At 45.2% G+C, this 23,621-nt stretch overlaps 1 protein-coding gene across 4 annotated transcripts in view; it reads right to left on the reverse strand.

The window, feature by feature from the left end:
* Nucleotides 1-8,411, reverse strand: part of REV1 (REV1 DNA directed polymerase) — a 104,488-nt gene extending 96,077 nt beyond the window's left edge. For 2 of the 4 annotated variants that reach the window (XM_075916886.2, XM_075916871.2), the window contains exon 1: nt 8,253-8,411. The gene's annotated coding sequence lies outside the window, so the exon portion shown is untranslated. Of the gene's footprint in view, nt 1-5,976; nt 6,083-7,595; nt 8,190-8,252 lie in introns of those variants that run through there. The other 2 variants (XM_075916874.2, XM_075916879.2) reach the window with 2 other exon arrangements.
* Between the last annotated feature and the right edge of the window lie 15,210 nt (nt 8,412-23,621).

The raw sequence follows: 23,621 nt of genomic DNA on the forward strand, positions 1-23,621 counted from the left end.
TGGCTGCTGTCCCTATTCCTGGGGACTATCAAATAATCGTGTAACCACTAAAATTTGATATGGTTATATGATTATTCAATTAATCGACATGTAACATCCCTACTAACAAAAAAGTTTGTTTACATTCATGGGAGAGACTTCCATTGTTTTAAAAGAAAGAAATTATCTGATACATAGATGAATGCAATATGCTGGGAAAGAGTCAACAGAGCTCTAGAAAAAGGAAATTATGCCTCACTGATCTATTACAATTACAGGTTGTACCTCCCTGGTCCAGCACCCTTGGGACCTGACTGGACCTGGATGAGGGTTTTTTCCGAACCAGGAGAGGTCATTTCTGGACCCCTACCACTGGCCTTCTGGCCAGCTCCCCACTTCCTGCCGACTCCATGGAGTAGCTATCGCTGCTATGGCTCCTGGACCTGCCGGGCAGCTCCATGCTAGGGCTCCAAGAACTACTGGGTAGCCATGTGCACTGCAGTGGATTTCTGAGACCTGCTGAGCAGCTACATGCACTGTGCTGGGGCTCCAGGACCTGCAGGGCAGCCACATGTGCCACACTGGGGCTTTGGGATCCTCCAGGCATCCGTTCACTGCATCTCCATGGTCCACTGAGCTACCACGGCTCCCAGACCACATGCTGGGTCTTCCAACCCCATTGAGCATCCCTTCTCTCACGCGCTGGGCATCCCCACTGTTGGCTCGCTGTGGGCAGTCCACTGCCCTACCAATGCTGAAGGGATCCTTCTCACTGACCCTCCACTGGGACTCTCTGGCCCTGCAACATCTGTGCCGGACCATGGATGTTGCTGGACCAGAGAATCCCGGTAAAGAGAGTTTCAACCTGTATTTTGGTAGAGGAGGGTCAAACATGTGGACAAGGGAGATCCATTGGATACAGTGTATTTGGACTTTCAGAAAGCTTTTGACAAGGTCTCTCACTAAAGACTCTTAAGCAAAATAGACAGCACTGGGATCAGAGGCAAAGTCTTTTTATGTCTCAGTACCTAGTTAAAAGACAAGAAAAACAGATGGCAGGAATAAATGACCAGTTTCCAGAGAGGTAAATCATAGGATCCTTCAAGGATCTGTACTGAGTCCTGTGTTGTTCAACATATTTATAAATGATGTGAAAAAAGGAGCAAACAGTGAAATGAGTAAGAGTCACAAAGGATTCTTACAAAACAGTGTGACTAAGCAACAATGGCAGACGACATTCAGTGTTAAGTGCAAAGAAATGTACATAGGGATTAGGGATGTTAAAATGAGATTAATCAACTAATCGAATAGTCAATGGAAATTCCATCAACTATTTGATTAACTGGTAAGGGTACTTCCACTTTGAAATGTAGCAAGAGCCTGTGCGGTTTTTGCTACGTTTCCTAGGTGGAAGTGCCACGCAGTGTTCTGCCTTTGAAATGCACAAGAGCCCCAGTGGTGACTCTTGTACATTTCAAAGATGGAACGCTGCCACTGCACCACTGTCGTCTCCCACGGAGATGGAGGAAACCGGCCTTTAAGACAACTCCCCCAAGCATCCCCTCCTCTTCTCCCCCCTTTGCTGCCTCTTTCTGATAGAGGCAACAAGGGGGAAAGTGATTAGTTGACTAGTGTGTCAACTATCCAATAAGCTTTTGCTCATCGGATAGTTGACTAGTCGATTAGTTACTTACATCCCTAATTGGGATGATTTTTCCAATCTACATACAATAATGATGGGTCATTAGGAAAGGGACAGATAAGATGACAAAAAAAAAATCACAATACCATTACATAAATCCATGGTATGCTCACACCTTGAGTACTATGTATAATTCAAGTCATCTCATCTTAAAAAAGCACAACAAAAATGACCAGGGATATGGAATAGCTTCTACATGAGAAGAGGTTAAAAAAGACATACCCTTACACAACCTAAGAACCTGGAATCACCTAACGAAATAGGCAGCAGTTTTAAAACAAATACAAAGAACTACAGTAGATGTTTATATCAACACCCGGTAAGAGCAACTGCTGCTTACACATTTCCCCTGGGAATACTTTCCCTACTGTGAGTTGTCCAGTTAGTAACAGCAACATAGTTGCTACATAAAACCAACATTTGTGACACTGACACATCACCTCCAAGGACAAAGACTGGAGAGGGCACACAGGACCCCCCAAACTGCATCTTTCTACTCCCCTCTTGACCTCGGCCCTTCAGCAGAGAGCACACAGCCCCATCCACTTGCTCTGCCTGACAGCGACTACGTGGAGCACTTGTGTATCAGGAAGTCTGAGGAAAGGGTCTGGAGCAGAGGGATTTTTTGAGGTGGGGAGACGCTGGGGTCAGGGGAGCAGCAGAGGCACAGCTGAAAGGTTTCCTCCTCCTCCATCCTTAGCGTCTGGCTTGCAAGCAGCAAAAGGCAAGTTAGCAGTGTGTTTACTATTTTGCAAAGAGGAGTATCAGAGACCCTCCTCTTTCCCCAGTACTGGCTGCCCGCTTCATTTTGGTTGCCAGCAGTGAGGTGTAGCTGTACTGTTTTGCGGTGGGTGGTTGGGAGACCTCTCTTCACAGCAATGACCTATTTCCTTCCCCACTCCTGACACTGCTATCTGTGCTAGGAAACCCCTCCTTACACATGCAGAGACAGACAGACAGAGTACATTGCAGACTGCGGATGGTGCCCTCCCCAGCCATTCATCTCTCCCACACTAGGGTGGAGCATGAAGTTGCCAGTGAGAGGATCGTCAGCCTGTCAGCAGTCAGGCTTGCTCAGACATTTTGTTGAGTAGGGGCTTCTCTAACTAACCCAAGGTATCCCTGCCCTATTCCCACAAACCTGAGGTTCCCCTCTACTCCTTAATTCCTTCCCACAACATGGGTGTGGGATCTAGGGGGGAGTTTAGGTGCAGGAGGGGGATGTGATCTTGGGCAGATGACTGGGATGTAGGGCCTGTGAGAGGGTCTGAGTGCAGGATGGGGGGGGGGGGGGCAGAGAGTTTAGGTTATGTGTGGTTTGGGATCAGGAACGGGACAGGGGGCAGAGGGCTGGGAGGAGGAAGGGGCTGGAGCGCCAGAATCAGGCTTTGGTCAGGAGACACTTACCTGAACAACTTCTGGCAGGCAGCCCATCAGGTTCCCTGCCTTCCAAACCCCAGCAGGCTGCTCAGACCCATGTGCATCTGTGAACAGCTGCAGGCCTGAGGGGAGTGGAAGCAAGGGTATTTTGCTTGCTTCCTGTTCTTCAAACAGACAGCTCCTATCGGCTGAAAGCCAGCCAATGGGAGTTTTAAGATTGTGCTGGGGATGGGGACAATGTGCAAAGCCTCTCCCCACCTTCCCCCAGGTTCACATCTGTCCACAGACAAACAGGGCCCCATAGCCAATTTTTCTAGCAATAGCAAGTGCTGAAAGTGCTCCCGCCTCCCCTGCGACTCCCAGGCAACATGTTAGCGGCAGGGCCGGGAGTTGTGAGCCCTTTTAAGTTCTCCTATGTAAAGGGCTTGCACATCTTAACACGTGTCCTGAGGGCACGAGCCCTTTAAATAGAAGCAAGAGAAAGGGCTTGTGCCTCCAAACGGCTCCCAGGCAACGTGGCGGGGCTGGGAGCCGCAAGCCCTTTCACAATTGCTTCTATTTAAAAGGCTTACGCCATAGGCTACCTGAAAGGCACAAGCCTTTTAAACAGAAGCAATTGAAAGGACTTGCAGCTCCTGGCCTAAGCTAATGCATTGCCTGGGAGCCACCAGGGACGCATGAGACCTTTCAACTCCTACTATTTAAAGGGCTTGCACCTTCCGCGTGGCTACTAATGCATTTCCTGGCAGCCGCCTGGAAGACGCGAGCCCTTTAAATAGCAGGAGTTGTAAGGGCTTGTGCCTTCCAGGCAACGCATTAGGGTTTGGGGCTGGGAGCTGCCACAGCCGAGATGAAAGGGCTAGGCAGGCTGGATGCTGCCCACTGACAGTGTCTTGCTCAACCCTGTGATAGGGAATGGATCACTCCATTTCATTATTCTGTTCATTCTCTTTCAATCATCTGGCAATAGCTACTGTCATAAGCCACAAAACTAAGCTAGGTGGACCATTAGTCTGACACAATATGGTCATTCTTACAATATTTAAAAATGGCTTTATTTGAAACTGAGTTTTAAACTGGATAATTCCAGAAATGCAACTTGACAGCGCCTCTTTAAATAGTCTGAATAAAAATGGCTTCTGCTCTCAAATCTGATTTTACTCATGAGTTATCTGCCAGTCCTACCAGCTCTCCAGCCCAAGAAAGCAACTGTGACCCAAATTTCTAACATAAAACACGAACAGATAAAACAAATCTTTCACACCACTTTTCCGTAATACAGCCGAAACAAACATGCATCAGACCCAAATGGCATAAACTGCACTCCCCCTATCTTTGCACGACACCTTTAAGGAGGACTTTACAATCATCTGGTGCTAGGAGGCATGCTTCCATCCATGTATAATATTCTTTCCAAAATCTCCTAAGATAGAAAAACAGTTTTAGAATCACTGTGTTCAGCGCAAAGGACAGTTTAACCCATCTCTTCTATCATCCCATCCAACAGGGTTCTAAGAGTTCAACTTTTAAGAGTGCAGGCACATGAACTCCATGTAATCGATGTGCAGAGAAAGTACCATGTGACCCACATCTAAGGAAGTCCTTTTCTTTGCAGGAAGGCTGACCTCATGAGCCAATCCACACGTGCAAATGCTAGCAGAGCTCTTCCTCTTGGCACAGAGCCATTTGGAAAAAGACAGTTGTATCTTTTCCAGCTGCCAGAGTCCCTGGGTGCTTGTAAAGGCACAGCTGCTTTGGTACTGTGATGATTTTCTGTGCCACAGAAAGTGGAAGCTGAATTCAGACAAGCCAGATAATGAAATACCCCCTGGAGTTATGATTTGACCAGATACCAATGGTTAAGGGACACGGCAATGAACATACAAAGGACCTAAAACCCAAGTAATACAGTTAGCTCTCTCTTCTTACAGCAAAGCAGTCTGGTTTCTGACAGATAGTCTCAGGACTGTGGCACATATAAACCATCAAGTGGAAGACTCAAAGCTTTAGAATGACAACCAAGTTTTGTCTACACTACAAATTAATTTCAGTATAACTTAAGAGATGGAAAGGGTTAACCGGTAAGCTACTCCAGCATGGCTAGGCTGACCACCCACAGGTTCCTGGTTTGCTAATTAAACATATTTAACCAGTTAACTTGTAAAATCCTGTTTAAAATCCCTAGTATAATTACATTGCTCAGAGTTTCTTGACAAAGTTACTGCCTATTATGAGAAATTTTTCTGTCAGTACAGGCAGCATCTGCACTAAGCACTACAGCAACACACCTGTAAATGCAGACAAGCCCTAAATTTCACAAGTCACCACTTTTTAGCCTCCTCTGTCAAATTCTGAAGTGCTCCACGAAGTGACTGTGGATAACCTCTGCTAGTCAATTATATCACAATGAGTGAAAGCTCATCAGGAAGCATTCCAATTGAGATATTAGTCAGGTGAATCAAATAGAATAGCCACAATGCACAACTCCAAAGTAGTGATACTTTTCAGTCAGTTTTGAGAACAAAGGCCCGTAATGGATGTGCACTCCAACCCATAGAATTTAAAGCTTGTACATTCCTTTGCATTCTCCTGAAGGAACTGCCACGTGCAAAGACCAGCTCTTTCTCCCCCAGACTCAAATATTATATTAATTTGGGTTTCTACACTACAAAACTGTCAAGGCACCATCTTCCATCATAGATGACAGCATATAACAAGGATACTCCATTCCAGACAACAGCAATGTTTTCAATTGTGCTTTCAAAATGGAGAAGATAGGCACAACGAAGTACAGTAAATGCAATACAGTTTTTTTCTCAATGAAATACCTAGAGCAACTCACATAATGCCTTTATATAGGGTTCCACAAATCATCTTTCTTGCATGGTGCTCAGGCCTTTACTTCCTCCCCTTACCTTCTGCATTCAAGCTGCTATCCTTCAAGGCCCTGAACAGTTCCATGGCAGTTCTCATTTTTTCCTGCTCCCTTTCTTCTTCCAGTATTTCTTGTTCTGCTGCTCCCTGTGGAGAGCACAGAACTACCACCAGACTTGTTCCAATAGTATTTCTTCAATGGAGAATTTTCAGTATTATAAAATTTAATTCCCTTGCTACACACCTACTGCCCAAAACTACTACTAATAGGAGTTAAGCGATCTCAAAAAGGAATATATATCTGTCATTAATTTTCCCCCAAGTACTAATTCCAGGAGGGAAAATATTCTTTAATTTACTACTAGTAGTTACTAATTCTAGTTAAAGTTATTACTATTTAACAAAGATTAAATTGGAAAACATAATGGGATCAACCATATTTATCTTCCACTAATTGTTGAGGACAAGTCAATTTAATTTTCCTCATCAGGGTAACTAATTTTCTCTTCCTGTTGTAAATCCTATTTTTTTTAAACTTAACTTTTAATATTTGTTCTTTAGAGAAGCTGAAACAGTAGCAAGGTTAAAAATCTGATCTCTCACTTCTCTAGACCACATATGTACTAAGTCAAGGGAGTCAGCAGTAAGATATCTGGGCATTGGGCTTCAGGCTACACCAAATTATGCCCCTACAATATACCTATATTTCATTGATCAATGGGAAAGGAAAATCAAATAAGCCACCCAAAAAGCCCAGACCATTGCTTTATTTGACCAGTAATACAGGGGACAATGATCTAATGAATAACACCTTGAAAACAAGTATGCATTACACAAGTGGTTAGACATTTTACTCTAAGGACACTAAGAAAAATGTTGTAACAAATACTATTTGAATTCTTACAGCTTAAAAACAAACATGTGCTAAGTAGTGAATAATCTTCAATTATTTACAAGCCAGAAATAAGGCAGGTGCTGGAAGGTGCTTCCTAATGCTGTCCTACCAATGACCTCCAGTTTGACAGGATGGAATTATTTACTAACAAGTTAAGAGATTCAGTCAAACAATCCAGTGAAAGAAAGTGATGGCACAAAAGACCAATGTCATGTGGAGCCACTAACAACACTCTGGAGACAAGATAGCAAAGGAAGAGGTCTGCAGAGATTCTGGATTTGAGTGTTAATTATCTCAACTCTTAATAGGCTAGTCTCTGAAATAGTTCTATGTTAACTATGACCTCTGGCAGTTACTGATAATTAAACCACCTCTACGTGAGCTTATTTTTCTACACATCTTGGACATAATTATCATCAATAGTCTTCTGCTTTTTTGGACTATGGTATTGAATTTTCACATTAGACCTGGCTCTTAAGTCAAACACACAAACCAAAAAAGGAAAAGAAAAGTGCTTCAAGAACAAACATCTGCATTTCATCTGCAATCACGCACCAGGAATCTTTACATCTTACTCTCTCATTTTGTTGTAGCTGACACACGAACAGTAACACGCTAAAAACAATAAAATCTTGAAGTGTTCGATTTTTGTCAACAAACCCCTAATCACTCAGGAAACCGACCAGTCTTCCCCTCCCACCATCCCTCCCCATTTAGGAGTAGCAAGTAATGCGCTCGCCCGCCCTCCCAGCAGCTGTTGCTTACTATCCTGGGTCGAGTCAATGCTAAGGCGGCAGCAAAAAGAAGCAGGGGGAGCGGAGGAGAGTGGCGTCAGGAAACACACTGAGCGTGAATTCCCCCTTCCTTTCGGCTGTGCCACATTCACACCCGGGCTCATCGCTGTGACGGGCAGGCGGGGAAGCCGCAGACAAGCGCGCGGCGCCCTAGCTCGGGGCCCGGACGAATGGGTGCTGCGGCACTGGGGGAGGGTTAGCCCCGTGCCAGGGGCTCCTCTCCGCCCCGCGCTGCGTGGCCCTGCCCGGCCGGTGTTGTGTCTGAGGGCAGAGGCCCCACGTGACACGGGCGGGTGCGGGGCTGACCCACACTGGCAGGTTTCACAGCAGCACGCCCGGCCCCGGGCAAGTTGCAGCTCGCGCGCCCCGCCCCCTGCCCGCGACCCCTGCCGCCCCCTCCCCGCGCGGGCAACTAGTGTGTGTCTTGGGGGGGGGGGGCGGTTACGCGGCCCCGCGCCCACCCCCTGCGGCCGCCGCGGGGCCCGCGCGCAAGGAAGCGCCGCCAGAGTCCCCGGCAGTTAGGGGCAGGCCGCGGCCCGGCCGCCTCTCCTCGCGCCGGGCGCTCGCGGGGCCGGGATGCACCGCGCGGGGGAAGGGGCCCGGCTCGCTCAGCCGCCCCGGGCCTCACCTGTCGCCGTGCCTGCCAGTCGCACATTCCCAGGTGGCGCCGCCTGCCCGGCCGGGCCGTACAACGGGATTCACATCGCGCTCCCCCTCCCGCCCGGCCTCGCTCCGCTCAGGCAGCCCCGGCCCGCGCGCGCTCCCTCGCTCGCCCCCCTCCCCTCTCGGTGTCCCCAGCTCCTCCCGCCCGCCCCCGCTTCTTCCTGTGAACGCGTCACACACACACGCACACACACACACGGCGCGGCCAACCGCCGCTCGGTCAACAAGGCTCGCGCCAGCTGCGCAGAGCGCCCCCTAGCGGCGCGCGCCTTCGGAGAAGTCGCGTGCGGCGCAGCAGTCGCCGCCGAGAGGACTCCTAGGCACGTGACCGTCTGGAAAGCAAGGAGGGGAAGAAAAAAAAAAAAAAAAAAAAAAAAAAAAAACAGCTCGCGCTGATCCTGTTTCTACGCCTCTCTCCCACGCTCGGTGGCTGCGCGGGCGGGGAGGGGAGCCAGAGGCGCCCCCTAGCGGGCCGAGGGCTGCTCTGCCGCGCCGCAGTTAAATGACAGGCGGCTGTTTCAGGGACGGCTGCGCCAAGTGACTCTCTGGCCTGCCAGGGCGCCGGAGCCCACGTGTGCAGCGGCTCAGCGCGGCCCGAGACTGATACCCCGCACGGGGCGCCGGGTGCACCCAGACAAGCGGCTCAGGCACGGGTCTGCACTCAGCACCTTGGGCGTGCGGGTCACCTGTTATTAAATACATCAGTTGGAGTATAAATAGTGCATTTCAGCGCACAGGATACAGCGCAGTATACACAAGGCATTGTCTCTGAAATGTTAGTGTGTTCCCATTGCTCTAGTGTTTTTTTATTTTGTAAAACTAGGCAGATATCTAGACAAATTGATGTACATGCTGGAGGGTCCCTGCATATCCCTAGGGGTAAGACTGGTTCAAGGGGGCTTCAGAGATCCTGCATCCAACAAAGAATTGGCATAGTGGAACCATGCTTCATCCAATGATACACTCCTCATGCAGGAGCAGGGAAACTGCTAACTCACTATGCTTACACTACGGGATAAGGTTGAATTAAGAGATGCAACTTCAGATATGTTAATTCCGTAGCTGAAGTCTAAGTACCTTAACTCGACTTTTGGCACTGTCCACACAGCAAGAAGTCGAAGGGAGAACGCTCCCTTCAACTTCCATTACCCCTTATGGAAACAGGACTATCAGCATCGACAGGAGTGCCCCTCTCAGTTCAAATTAGATGTCTTAACTAGACCCGCTAATTTGAACCTTGGAAGATCGACAGCAGCAGCTTTGCTCTTCTCCGTAGTGCAGACATACTCTCAGGAGCCAGCCTTAGGCCAGCAAAGAATTCCCTTGCACAGAATGCACACCATTGCTTCATTCTTTTATTGAGGGTGCTATAGAATAGTTTGTTGCTGCTACTCACTGGCATGTGTCTTAGGATTGCCAGGTGTCTGGTTTTCTACCAGACAGTCCCGTTTTTTGGGGCTGTGTCTGGTAAAAAAAAATTCAGAAAATACCAGACATGTGCAATGTCCGGTATTTTCTGGTTTTCCGACTGGGCGCCCGGAAGCCTGGTGGGGGGATTGGCTTGGAGGCGGGGCACAATCAGCTCTGGGAGCCCTGGTTGCATGTGAAGAGGAGGGGCAGCCCAGTCTGTGCTCCTGCGCACTGGTCAAGCATGTGGTGGAGCCGCAGCCGGACTGACTCGTGCTTCGCCTGGACTGTGCAGGGGGCGGGAACACCCTGGGATCTGCACTGCTTGGGTCAGTCCCGCTCCCCACTGGCTGATACGCTCCTCTCCCCTACCCCTTCCTGGCCGGCCAGTTGATTCTCCCGCACTTCTCCTCCCGATTTTCCCCGGCCAGCCCTGCTGCACCCCTGCCAACGCTGCTTCCAACGACCAGTTCTCCCCTCCTCCTCCTGAGCTCCCCCGGCCACCCCTCCTTCCCCCCACCAGCCCCACTCCTCCAGCCCCACTCCCCCGGCCAGCCCCACTCCGCCCCCCCCTCCACCGACCAGCTCTGCTTCCCGTTCCCCCCCCCATCTCCACTGGCCAGCCCCGACACCCTCCCCCCCGTCAGCTCTGCTTCCTGGGCCAGCCCCACTCCCCTCTCGACCGGTGTCTCCCCCCACCATGAAGTGTGTCCGTTTTTTTTTTAAGACTACCTGGTAACCCTATAATGTCACCAAAAAAAAAATGACTTTGCATTTTAATTTAATCTCTTGATACACTCTTTTAGTTGTAAAGTATGGATTGCTGTATTATGCAATAAGCGCCGAATCGCACGTGTAAAAAACAAACTAAGAAGTACAATGTCCAATACTTAAGTTTGTATTTTTTAAGTAAAGTTTAGTAGTTAATTTAAAAAAAATAAGTTTAGTTAAGTTTTAGTTTCTTTGGTTTGTTTGATGAATAAAAATAATGTCCTTTATGACTGAGTATTCAATAAATGTCCACCTTTAAAAAAATAAAAAATAAAATTCCCTAGGTTCACACCCTAATGAAATGTGCTGCGCACGCCTATGCTGCTACTGCTAATGCGGATACAGTAAAACCTGTGTTATCCGGCACACTCAGGGATTAGGGCGTTCCAGTTATCTAAAAAGTCCGGTTATCTGAGGGTCCCATCAACCTAGGAGAAAACAATGGACAATAATAGTAAAACTCAAGTTTTTTAATATTGGTAGTTTTGTAGTGTAAGGCAGTTGGTCTCACATTCTATTTTGAGTTAAAGATGATTAGTGCTTCTTAAATAAAAAATTGTTAAGCCAATCATGGTAAACCAAGCCAGGCCTAGTGCCTGAAAATGTGACAGCATTGTGGCTGGGGGCAATAACAAAGTTTTCTGGTTAACAGAGTGCCGGATAACAAAGGTTTCACTGCATACCTTTCTAGTTTGATCTGACAACATCTGGTCTTTTTGTGTGTTGAGATAATTAGTCCTTCTGAACATACCTCCAGGGAATTACCTGAACCCTTGAGTAATTTACGACAAATAATTTTAGGACTCTCTGGATGCAATATGTTTTATCATATTATTTGACATATTATTTGAGGGACACTAATTTAGGGACATCACAAGCACAGACACAATGGCCACTGGGTAGTTCAAAGTGTCCCATAAAAGTTTGCTCCATTTCCAGTTTGACCAAATGGCTGAGTCTCCAGCAAGGTGGATACAGTTGCAGTATCGAGGCCTAAATCTCTCTCAGTATAATGTTTCCCATCTTTTCCCTCACATCCCCTGTCATCTTCAGCCTGATGAATTTTTAAAGGTGCTATGTGATTGGCTGATAGTATTATTTTTATTATTATGTTTCCCTCTTAGATCTAGGTCTGGAAGGGGGGGGGGAGGAGGCAGTTCTGGAGCAGAAGGCTGAATGACAAGCAGGAGCATTAACTTAGGTTAGCTAGGATAGGTTTAGCCCAAACACAACATGCTCTGGCTATTTCCTGTCTTCATGAAACCACCATGCTGGTGGAATCCCTAGCACTGGACCTGCATGCATTTTCCATGCAGGCAGTACACAGGGGACAGAACAGTAAAGAGAATCTACCCCTAATATTGAGTGGGGCCCTTTGGCATTTTAGAAGTAATACATTCAATCCTCCCTGCAGGGACTCTTCTGGGTTTATTAAATAAAACTGCTATTGATATAAGGAATGCATAGCCAGAGTCAATTCTCATGGAAGAGGATCATTGCACAGACACTTCCAATCAGCACTGCAACAACTTCAAGCCTGTGTCTCTTGCTGACAGCCCTGCAGCTCGGTAAAGGATATTACTGCACAGCATTGACGGATCTGTAACTGACTCTGTCGCACACTAGCGGCACCTAATGGGGAGATGAACACATTGCAAGGGGAGCGCATGCTGCACTAACTTGAAATCAATCTAGTCACATCTCTTAGAGATGGTGCTGCATTGCAGACAGCCCAAACAGTCTGCATACAACCATTCTAGATATCTCATCATCCTCTGTTTTTGTACCCTGCTTCATCAGTACCATCCACTGAAGGACAGTCTTAGCCATTTACCACAATGGCTCTGGTTAGAAATGGTTGCACTCTGGGATTAAAGTGCAAGGATAATTATGTTTTAACAAAATGCAACTAAGTGAAATAAAGGATTGAAAGATTCACCTTCTGAATGCAACTAGCTTGTGCTGACATCTAGTGGCAAGGGAGAAAGACTGCAGGGACAGCCCATATTACTGAGTTTCCCCAGTATGAAAACAGTCTCACTTTATAGGATAAAGTCAGCTGTAGATGAGTTCTCAACAAAATTTACACACTGTATTTTATGGTATTCCTTGAAAACATCACAGGGCTTTTAAAAACAGCACCAGAGATAGTAAATATCAGCCATGGATGCAGTAAAAGAGCAAGGACCTATAGTGAGATCTACAGAAGAGATCTACCATGTCCCAATGGCAGTTAATAATCACTCAGACATTTCAGAACCTATACATTGCCATATTAATACAGACTATTATTGTGATGCCTCCATTAGACTTATAATAGCCATAGGATTACTGCAGCGGTTTCCTTGACCTACTACTGTTTAGAGACAAATAATAAAAGTGTTATTGTCTCATAGCTTAGTTACAACTTAACTAAATAATGCGGAATGTAACTTAACTATATAATGTGGAAATCCATCAACCTCATGAAGAAACTTGCACAAGTACAGATAGATATCATCTTTCTCTCCAAATGCAAATGGATGGAAATCATACCAAATGGACTGAAGGTGAAAAATCCATTGCAATTGACATACTGCACAGACTATTGTGAGAGATTATGCCATATACTCTCAAAGAAACTGAGGAACTACCTGATCAGCATCCTCTACAGGAAACAGGAAAACATCAAAAGAGAGCTCTCAAATCTGGAGACTTTCATAAAAAAAACAACCTTCCACATAAACGTCCACATGGCTGGACTTTACTAAAATAAGACGGGATATTTACATTACACACTTCACTTCTCTATAGAGGAAAAAGGACTGTAAGCTGTCTAAACTTCTACCTAACACATGGGGCCACAATAGTGGTACCCTTAACTCACCCAGCAATATCATCAATCTATCCAGCTATACACTTAGCCTGGCAGAAGAGTCTGTCCTATCTCGGGGACTCTCTTTTTGCCCCACCACTCCCACAAACATGATACAGTTCTGCGGTGATCTGGAAACCTACTTCCGCCGTTTCTGACTCAAGGAATACTTTCAACACAACACTGAACAGCACACTGACACACAGATACCCTCCCACCAACAGCACAAGAAGAAGAACTCTGCATGGACTCCTCCTGAGGGTCGAAATGACAGTCTGGACCTATACATAGAACACTTCCACCAACGTGCACAGGCAGAAATTGTGGAAAAGCAGCATCACTTGCCCCATAACCTCAGCTGTGCGGAACACAATGCCATCCACTCTGACATTATAATCAAAGAGGCTGATAAAGGAGGTGCTGTTGTCTTCATGAATAGGTCCGACTACCAAAAGCAGGCTGTCAGACAACTCTCCAATACCACATTCTACAGGCCACTTTCCTCAGATCCCGCTGAGGAATATACTAAGAAACTGCATCATCTGCTCAAGACACTCTCTACACAAGCACAGGAACAAATCTACACACACACACACTTAGAGTCCTGTCTGGCATTATTCTATCTACTACCCAAGATCCACAAACCTGGAAATCCTGGATGCCCCATCATCTCGGGCATTGGCACTCTCACTGAAGGACTGTCCGGGTATGTGGGCTCTCTACTCAGACCCTATGCCACCAGCACTCCCAGCTATCTCTGAGACACCACTGACTTCCTGAGGAAGCTACAATGCATTGGTGGTCTTCCATAAAACACCATTCTAGCCATCCTGGATGTAGAGGCTCTCTATACCAACATCCCACACATGGAATACCAGCTGTCAGGAACTGTATCCCTGATGATGCCACAGCACAACCGGTGGCTGAGCTCTGTGACTTTATCCTCACCCACAACTATTTCAGATTTGGTGACAATTTATATCTTCAAACCAGTGGCACCACTATGGGCACCTGCAAGGCCCCACAATATGCCAACATTTTTATGGCTGACCTGGAACGCTTCCTAAGCTCTCATCCACTAGCACACCTTCTCTACTTACGCTACATTGATGACATCTTCATCATCTGGACCCATGGGAAGGAGGCTCTGGAAGAATTACACCATGATTTCAACAAATTCCACCCCATCATCAACCTCAGCCTGGACCAATCTACACAGGAAATCCACTTTTTGGACACTACAAGTGCAAATAAGTGATGGTCACATAAACACCACCCTATACTGAAAACCTACGGACCGCTATGCCTACCTTCATGCCTCCAGCTTCCATCTCAGAAACACCACACAATTCATTGTCTACAGCCACGCACTAAGGTACAACCACATTTGCTCCAACCCCTCAGACAGAGACAAACACCTACAAGATCTTCACCAAGCATTCTTGAAACAACACCCACCTGAGGAAGTGAGGAAACAGATTAACAGAGCCAGACGTGTACCCAGAAGACTCCTACTACAAGACAAGCCCAACAAAGAAACCAACAGAACACCAACATCACCTACAGTCCCCAGCTAAAACCTCTCCAACGCATCATCAGTGATCTACAACCTATCCTGGACAATGATCTCTCACTTTCACAGGCCTTGGGAGGCAGGCTCGTCCTCGCCCACAGACAACCCGCCAACCTGAAGCAAATTCTCACCAATTACTATTCACCACACCACAGTAACTCTAACTCAGGAATCAAACCTTGCAACAAACCTCTATGCCAACTCTGCCCACATATCTACACCAGCCACACCATCACAGGACCTAACCACATCAGACACACCATCATGGACTCATTCACCTGCACATCTACCAATGTAATATATGCCATCATGTGCCAACAATGCCCCTCTCCCATGCACATCGGCCAAACTGGACAGTCCCTACGTAAAAGAATAAACGGACACAAATCAGATATCAGGAATGGTCATATACAAAAACCTGTAGGAGAACACTTCAATCTCCCTGGACACACAGTAGCAGATTTAAAAGTAGCCATCCTGCAATAAAAAAACTTCAAGAACAGACTTCAAAGAGAAACTGCAGAGCTACAGTTCATCTGCAAATTTGACACCGTCAGTTTAGGATTAAACAAAGACTGTGAATGGCTAGCCAACTACAAAAGCAGTTTCTCTTCTCTTGGTGTTCAGACCTCCACATCAGCTGCTAGAAGTGGGCCTCACCCTCGCTGACTGAATTAACCTTGTTATCTCTAGCCTTACTCTTGATTGGTACTCTTTTCTTATGCCTGTATATTTATACCTGCCTCTGGAATTTCCACTACATGCATCTGACAAAGTGGGTCTTTGCTCACGAAAGCTTATGCTCTGATGAATGTTAGTCTATAAGGTGCCACAGGACTCCTTGTCACTATATAATATAGTACACATCGCCACTTGCATATACCCTTCATCATGATTAGTCTAGTCGTTATTTTCTAAAACACCATAACATCAGATTTTTAGAAGTAATGCATGTTTTATTATTTTATCAGTCCTGCTGGGGAACAATACTTATTGGTCCTTCAAGAGTAAGAAAACTTATCAGAGATTTCTATCCCTGGGCTTTAACTCACAAGTAGCTATTCCAGTAAGGTAGTCAACATTCATTTTTGCTTTGGTTTTCACCATATTAAAAATCCATGAAAATAGAAATATATGCAACATAATATACATTAAAGCAATATAGGCATTCTAATTGTGGTGAATAATACTGAAATACAACTGAAGGAAGGAAAAGAGGAGAGGTCAGCATTATGAGAAAGAATGGCAGCCAACAGTTGGGGCTTGGGTGAAAAGAGTGTCTTATAAAAGAAAGGGATCTGGTCAGAAGACAGAAGCTAGCAAAGTAATTAGCACAGAACTGCAAAGAAAATCTTCTTATAAATATTTCCAAAAGTTTGTTTGTTTGTTTGTTCTGAAAGATCTCCGAAACGGTAAGAGCTAGAAACACCAAATTTTGCACGGATACTATTGATTTCCTAACTTAAATAACTGGATTGGTTATATCTCAAAATTGGTTTCCCTGGTTCCCCCAGAGCCCCAATTGGGCCCACTGATAAATTAGCTTTTAGTAGCGCCTGATCATAGAAACACAACATTTTGCACGGATACTACGGATTTCCTAACTTAAATAACTGGATTGGTTATATCTCAAAATCGGTTCCCCCAGAGCCGCAATTGGGCCACTAATTAGCTTTTAGTGGTGCCTGATCATAGGCATTTGCTGGACTCTTCTGTTAAGCGTGTCACATAAACTGCAACTACGAGATTCTTTCCCTATGATAACCGAAAAAGTACTAGCTATGTTAATTTCGTAAAGTAAAATATAAGAGAAAAGTATTTCCAGTAAAATATGCTATATTAATGTCATTGACGTAGTTCATTCATCACACCTTTTACTATATTCCCAGGGCCACACCGGCTATTTCTGCTAGTAGGAAATAATCATAAGTACATCAAAGGTCTGCTTGGTGTATGGGATGACATGAAGAAGCTGGTTGCAGCTCTCTATCACAGCTTTAACCTCATCCTAGCATAAATAGAACAGCCAAGAAGTACTGTGATTTACACCAATAATGTGAGGGGCTTTCCCTCAATGAAGAACTGGCATAATGAAGATACATTCAGCCTCAGCCTCTGTTTGATCCTCCCCTTCCACTCCTCTAGGGTGGGGTAAAGGCAAGGCAGCTGGTGGTTTTGCCTCTCCCTGATGGCATTGCACCAGTGGGGAGTGTCTCTTAATTTGTGAGTGATGCAAAGTGGCCAGAGTAGACTATGGAATCCAACCTAAATACAGTCAAGATTGTATAAGGCAGATATGATTAAAGGGAAAATTTAGTTGTATTAGGGAAAATTATATATATATATATATATATATATATATATATAAAGGTGAGGTCTGTCATTGACCAGGCAAAGTCATTTTGTGTAAACTACACTTATAAGAAAGTTCAAGAAATTAAATATATGTAATACATGTTTTTGTTAATGTGCTTGCAAAAGGGAAGTAAAAGAATAGTTTTAAATTTGGAAAATTTCAACTTCAAACATTATTCATTTTATTAAATAATTACCTACATAGTAAATTTGAATCAGAAACTCGTAAAGCATCCATTACTCTATCTGTAACTAATTTGAATTATTTTGTGATTTGTAACAGTAAACATTTTCTTTGCACTGAAAGGACAGTTGAGTAGGCAGCTCACTTCTAATTTTGTTAGTAAATATTTTTATGAACTCTAATCATAATAGTAATGACTTTTTTCTGAAGAAAAACAAAAACCATTATTTAAACCTTTCACCTGGCATATTCCAGTGTAAAATGTAGTGCATTCAGCTAATTTAAGTGGCAGGATTGTTTATGCCAAATTTGGTATCTGTAGGTAATTGAGAAGTATGACTTTATTTTGCACAAACAAATCTACAAACAAATTATTCAAAATATATAATAGATGGAGTGGGCCATCTTATATTACTCATCAATTTAGTGGACATCCAGACCAAATTACACAAATGTATTAATTGCACTGTATAAAATCATTTCCTTCCACCCCCCATATATTTGGAATGGTTTGCTTGCATTAGCCATTATGGGAAAATGGGCCAATGATCTAGAAGCATAAAAGAGCGTATCAATGAACTTACTAGATGCCTCTTTGACCATCACAAGCATGAAGAAGTGCAGCCATGCTGTAATCAGTTTTGTAATTCATTTAGTCTTGGAGAAAGGGGGCTGGATGTATGTGTGTGTGTGTTACTGACATTACTAATTGCTCAGATACTCAGAGCTAGAGGAAATATTGTTCTCAGCAGGGCACATTCAAAGGTGGAAATAGCAGCAAGAGTTTTTTTTATCACACTGAAGGATAGCATGCACCAGAACCATAACAAACCCACATGCTTGCCTCAGGAGCCCTGGCTCCATTCCCAGCCTTAGTGACAGATCCACAAATTGCACTCACATCACAGAGTAATAATTCAGAGCTTGCACAATACCTGAATAAGGCTGCTCCTTGTTCTGTTGCCAGAGCACTTCCTCAGTTTCATTTTCCCTCTCCTCCTTCACTGACTCCACAAATTCAGTGTCCTTGTTGTCCACTAGATTAATGGGTTCAGTGGTCAGGGTGAATGTTAGCACCTGCTTCAGCTCCTTGAAATAGGATCAAGTGGTTCAGTATTGCCAGACTTTACCTGAGATTTTCACCCAATTGTGTCAAACCTCCATAGACTTTATTTTCTTCTGTCGCCAGACTGTGGGAGGGGGCGCCACAAGGACCCAGAGTGTAGAAAATTGTGTCTGCTGCTGGTGCCGTGAAGGGGCATAGGGGTGTCATTTGAGCTCCCCGCCTCAGGTGCCAAAATGTTGTGGGCCGACCCAGCATAGGGCAAATCTGTAGGAAAACTTATGCCTGCAGAATAGAAGTCCTTGGATGTCATTTGATCTGGCACATTCTTGTGAACAAGTCCACCATGGGATCTATAACTGCATGGAGGTAAGGGAGGGTGGAGAAAAATGTGTAGAATCGCCACTGAAGTCAAGTTATTTCATAGTGTAACAACAGCTAGTGAAATCAATGAATACTGATCTATGTGACTGGGTCCAGAAATGAAAAGTCAGTCTCTCTTGTGCATGATACTTTTATGACATGGAGTTAGACTTTGGTATATATGAGTTCAGATTTGGCTCTGTTTTTCTAGCAAATGATGCAGGAAAGGTAGGGAGAAGGGGCAATGGAGAAGGAAACTGGAGAAGGAAAAGTGATTGCGCTGTCTACAAATACTAGAACACTTATAATAGAGTGGCTGATTTATGCCATGTGAAAATGGCGATCGGGGCTTTTTTTGTGGAAAACTGCGTCTAGATTGGCCATGGACACTTTTCCGCAAAAAGTTCTTTTGCGGACAAGCATCCTGCCAATCTAGACGCACTTTTCTGAAAATGCTTTTAACGGAAAAGTTTTCCGTTAAAAGCATTTTCGGAAAATCATGCCAGCCATAATGTTTACCAAATGAATAAGCAAAGCCAGGTAAGAAAGTGTGTGATAATATAGGACAGACAGAGCAGAGTGTCAGCAGGAAGAAATGGCAGGAATGTTAGAGCTGACACAACAGCTATTATTTAAAAACAATAAAAGAAAAATGGTACCGGGGGCTTGGGAGTTGGGATGTGGTCCTGGGTGTCGTGGGACTAGGGGTGATGCTATCTCAATGAACATTGTTGGTACGTATAGGCAAAAAGGCCTGTGCGGTTGTTATGGGGTAATTGCAGTTGCATTAACTACTACCTGAAGACCCAGTAGTGGGCTGAGGAGGCTGCATGCTCATAGAGGGAACGTGGGCTTGTTTCATTGTCTGGTGCAATGAAATTGGAGGCACTTTTGGCAGCAGAGGGCATGTCTGGCTTGGCCTGAATGTTGTGCACAAGAAGCTTTCAAGAGTTTCAGAGAGACAGTTTTAATTGGTTACTCAAGACGCTTTCTACAAGGACAGTGCAGGATGTATATTGTTCATCACGCCTATGCTAAGGGATTGTGCACTGCACAGCTTCTGTAGGCCAAACTTATTGCAGACACCGGGGGCTGCTTGTCCCCATGGCCTCCACAAGCTCCCTCCGTGCCACCCTTTCCCCTCTGTTTCAGGGACTGTCTGCAACCCCCATCCCATTTCCCTCTGGCACTGGTTCTGTGAGCCTCCAACTCTTTTCTCTTTTCATATCAGGTCCCTTCAAGCCAGTGTCTTTGTCTGTACCCCTGTTCCCACTTCCCCCATGCCTTCCATGTACCTCTCCCCCAATTCCAACCATCTCCATCCTGCTAGAGTCTCTTTGTGTCTCCTATACCAATGTCCCTCGATCCCTCCCCCATCCACTATGCTTTTGTGTGCTCCCATTCCCCACCATGCCAGGGTCTCCACTAGAGATGTATAATCCCATTTAACTGGCTAAACATATTATTTAACTGCTTAACTGATTAAAGGGGGGCAAGCAGAGGGGGCCACTCCATCCTGGCTGGAGTGGGCCCCTGCCTGTTGCTGGGCTGGAATACACCCCCTGCCACAGGCAGGGGATTCACCAGCTGAAACGACGGATCGGTCCCTGCCTTCACATCCCTTTATATCCCTAGTCCTCACCAGGGTCTCTCTGTAACCCCACACCGTTTCTCCCGATGCCAGGTGTCATGCCCCCCATGGTTCATGAAAATTAGATTATGAATATGCATAACTCAAAAATTCTTTAGGAAAAATGCATCATGTAACATATTTTAAAAGTTACAATCTGATAAATGTGTATATTCTATTCTTGTGCTTGTATCATTCTTCTATGTGAAATTAGAAATATGAAGTGTGGATCTGTTTATCATTCTTAGGCTAGGTCTACACTATCGCTTTTTCTGATTGCTTTTCTGGAAAAGCCTCTTCTTTTGGAGGAGCCCTTATTCCTTGTAGAACGAGGTATACAGGGTTCCCCAAAAGAACTTGTTTGCTCTTCTGAAAAAAAAAAGCGGAAGAGCAAACACGTTCCCTGGCCATGGCGGAGTTTTTCTGGGATACCAGCGGTATCCCAGAAAACCCCCACAGTGTAGATATAATCTAAATGTACTAATGAGGGCCATCACTGTTACTCTGGAAACCTAATGGCCCAGTGCACAAGGTAGCAATCTGTGAATGGTTTTGTGTTTCCTGTAATCCTGAACTGTGGGTGGTCATGCCAGGACATGTGGCCAGGCCACCTGATCCTGGGAACCTTTGGATCTGGCACTTTTCCACTAAAGGTGAGAAAAATTTGAACTGAGTACAAAGATTTCCTGCCTTCGGCAAAAGGGATATAAAAAGAGAAATCAAATAATTGTAGTAGTTCCCAGATGCCAGGAGACCCTTCCCCCCCCCTTACCACTCAAGATGCCTGCTGGAAACATCTAAGATTGAACAGAGGGAAGGATTGGGTCCAAGCTAGAAGGCTGCCTAGCTTGTGAAAGAGATGATTAGAACAACAGAGCAAGAATTTGCATGTAACAAGTTTCTTATGTATTAGGATTAGCTGGTGTGTTTTGTTTATTTTGGCTTAGTAACTTAGGGTATGTCTACACTACCCCGCTAGTGCGAACTAGCGGGGTAATGTATGCATACCGAACGTGCAAATGAAGCCCGGGATTTGAATTTCCCGGGCTTTATTTGCATAAGCCGGCTGGCTCCATTTTTAAATGCCGGCTTGTTCGAACCCCGTGCCGCGCGGCTACACGCGGCACGGGCTAGATAGTTCGGGCTAGATAGTTCGGACTAGCAAGCCATTCCGAACTATCTGTACGCCTGGTGGAACGAGGCGTACAGATAGTTCGGATTGGCTTGCTAGTCCGAACTATCTAGCCCGTGCCGCGTGTAGCCGTGCGGCACGGGGTTCGAACAAGCCGGCATTTAAAAATGGCGCCAGCCGGCTTATGCAAATAAAGCCCGGGAAATTCAAATCCCGGGCTTCATTTGCACGTTCGGTATGCATACATTACCCCGCTAGTTCGCACTAGAGGGGTAGTGTAGACATACCCTTATTTTGATCTGTTTTCACTTGCAACCACTTACATTCTACTTTTACACTTAATGAAAACACTTTTTGCTTATTATCAAGCTGAGGTGGTTCACCCGCTAAGTTGCACTGCTGGGGGGCTGTTACCCCAATTCTGTGCCTTTGCTGAGGGGAGACTAGAGCTTCTGGCCCAGAAGGACAGGGTGGTGCGGAGCTCCAGAGGGCAGGTAGGCAGGCTCAGTGGCATGACCAGAACATCGAGTGACAGTCTCATGGGGGAAACTGTGTGATTGAACCTGTCACACCTGGGTCCCCCAATCCCATTACCTGAGGTTCTGTTTGCCCCCTCAATCTACAGCAGGATCCCCCAGTCTCACACCATGCCAGGAGCGCTTAGTAACTCTCCAACTCCCCATGTATTACATTTCATCCTTCCTTTCAGATTGCAAGGTAAGGTGAATGTCTGGTACTGTCTCCCCCACCAGGAGCAGGAGTTGAGGAGGCTAGCTGTTAGAAAGGAAGAAGGAATTAATGAAGCTCTTTTTTCTCCTCTGCCTCTGACTACCCCTGCTGGCTGAGTAAACAAGCAAGGAGAACAATTTTTTTCTCCTCTGTCATTCTGGGTTGCAGCATGTCAAATCTATATGAGGATGCCCAGGGATCTAGTTATGCTGCAGGGTGTTAATGGGGTCTATCAGCAGACACCAGTGGCTCCATGGATACCATGGTTTGTATCTTTGCTATTACAGTTATCTCCAAAATCAGTAGAGTTCAGGCAATCGATGACTGGGATGTTCCCTGAAATTTTGCAATGGATGGGATTCAGTGCTCAGAAGTTATTGCATTTCAGACTGGCAGATGAATGCTGACAGTGGAGCATAAGGCCTGACAAACTTGGCTAATATTTTGGACAAGGACATTCAAAGCAGTCCAGTTTTATTCTTAAATAAATGCTAACTTCAGTTATCAATGGCCTGGCATGTCTCTTTTGTACCTCTCTACTCAGGGGAAATGTGACTGAATTATGTCATGTCTGTAACATGAAACTGTCTGTGAAAATCTGGGTCCAGGAGGAGAACTATGGGAAGGATTTCCATCTATATTTGTAAATAACTTCTCCAGCTTAAGTGTAGTCACTAGCAGAACAGTATCTCTAAGGATAAGCAACTATCTTTTGTAAGTGCCATTTTATCCTACAAGGGAGAGGATGTTAATAGGAAAAGTGAATATGTAACAGCTCTGAAATTCAGCCCCAAAGTCTCTTAAATTAGACACTCAGATGGAATTATTTACAGTAGGATTTTTTTTCAAGATACTGAACTGGCTATTTAGTCCAAGGAAGAGAGAATGATTCAAGCAGTATCTTCAGTTAATTATAGGATCCTATTAAGACTTGGCTATGAAATACAATACATTTTCAAATTATCTCCCATTTATGTGGAATTTGAGGAAATGGAAATACGCAGGTTGAAGAAAATAAATTAGATATAGTCCCTAAAAAAGATTTTGAGCCATATAAAAAAGCAGTCTGAGATCAGGGACCATACATAGGTGAGGGTCGGTGTACAAAGCATCTTATTCCATTTGCAAACCACGGGGCCTGATTCTCTGTTGCTTTGCTTCTTGCATGTTCCTCGTGAACATAATGCTATGTACAATGCTTTCATTTTGATTCAGTAGAGTTTTACACTCTTGTTGTGCTTGTTGTGCTTGTTTTGCACATAAATTAAGGAAT

Source organism: Pelodiscus sinensis, chromosome 1 (genome assembly GCF_052426305.1).
Source record: "Pelodiscus sinensis isolate ZL-2025 chromosome 1, ASM5242630v1, whole genome shotgun sequence".
NCBI classification, from domain to species: Eukaryota; Metazoa; Chordata; order Testudines; family Trionychidae; genus Pelodiscus; species Pelodiscus sinensis.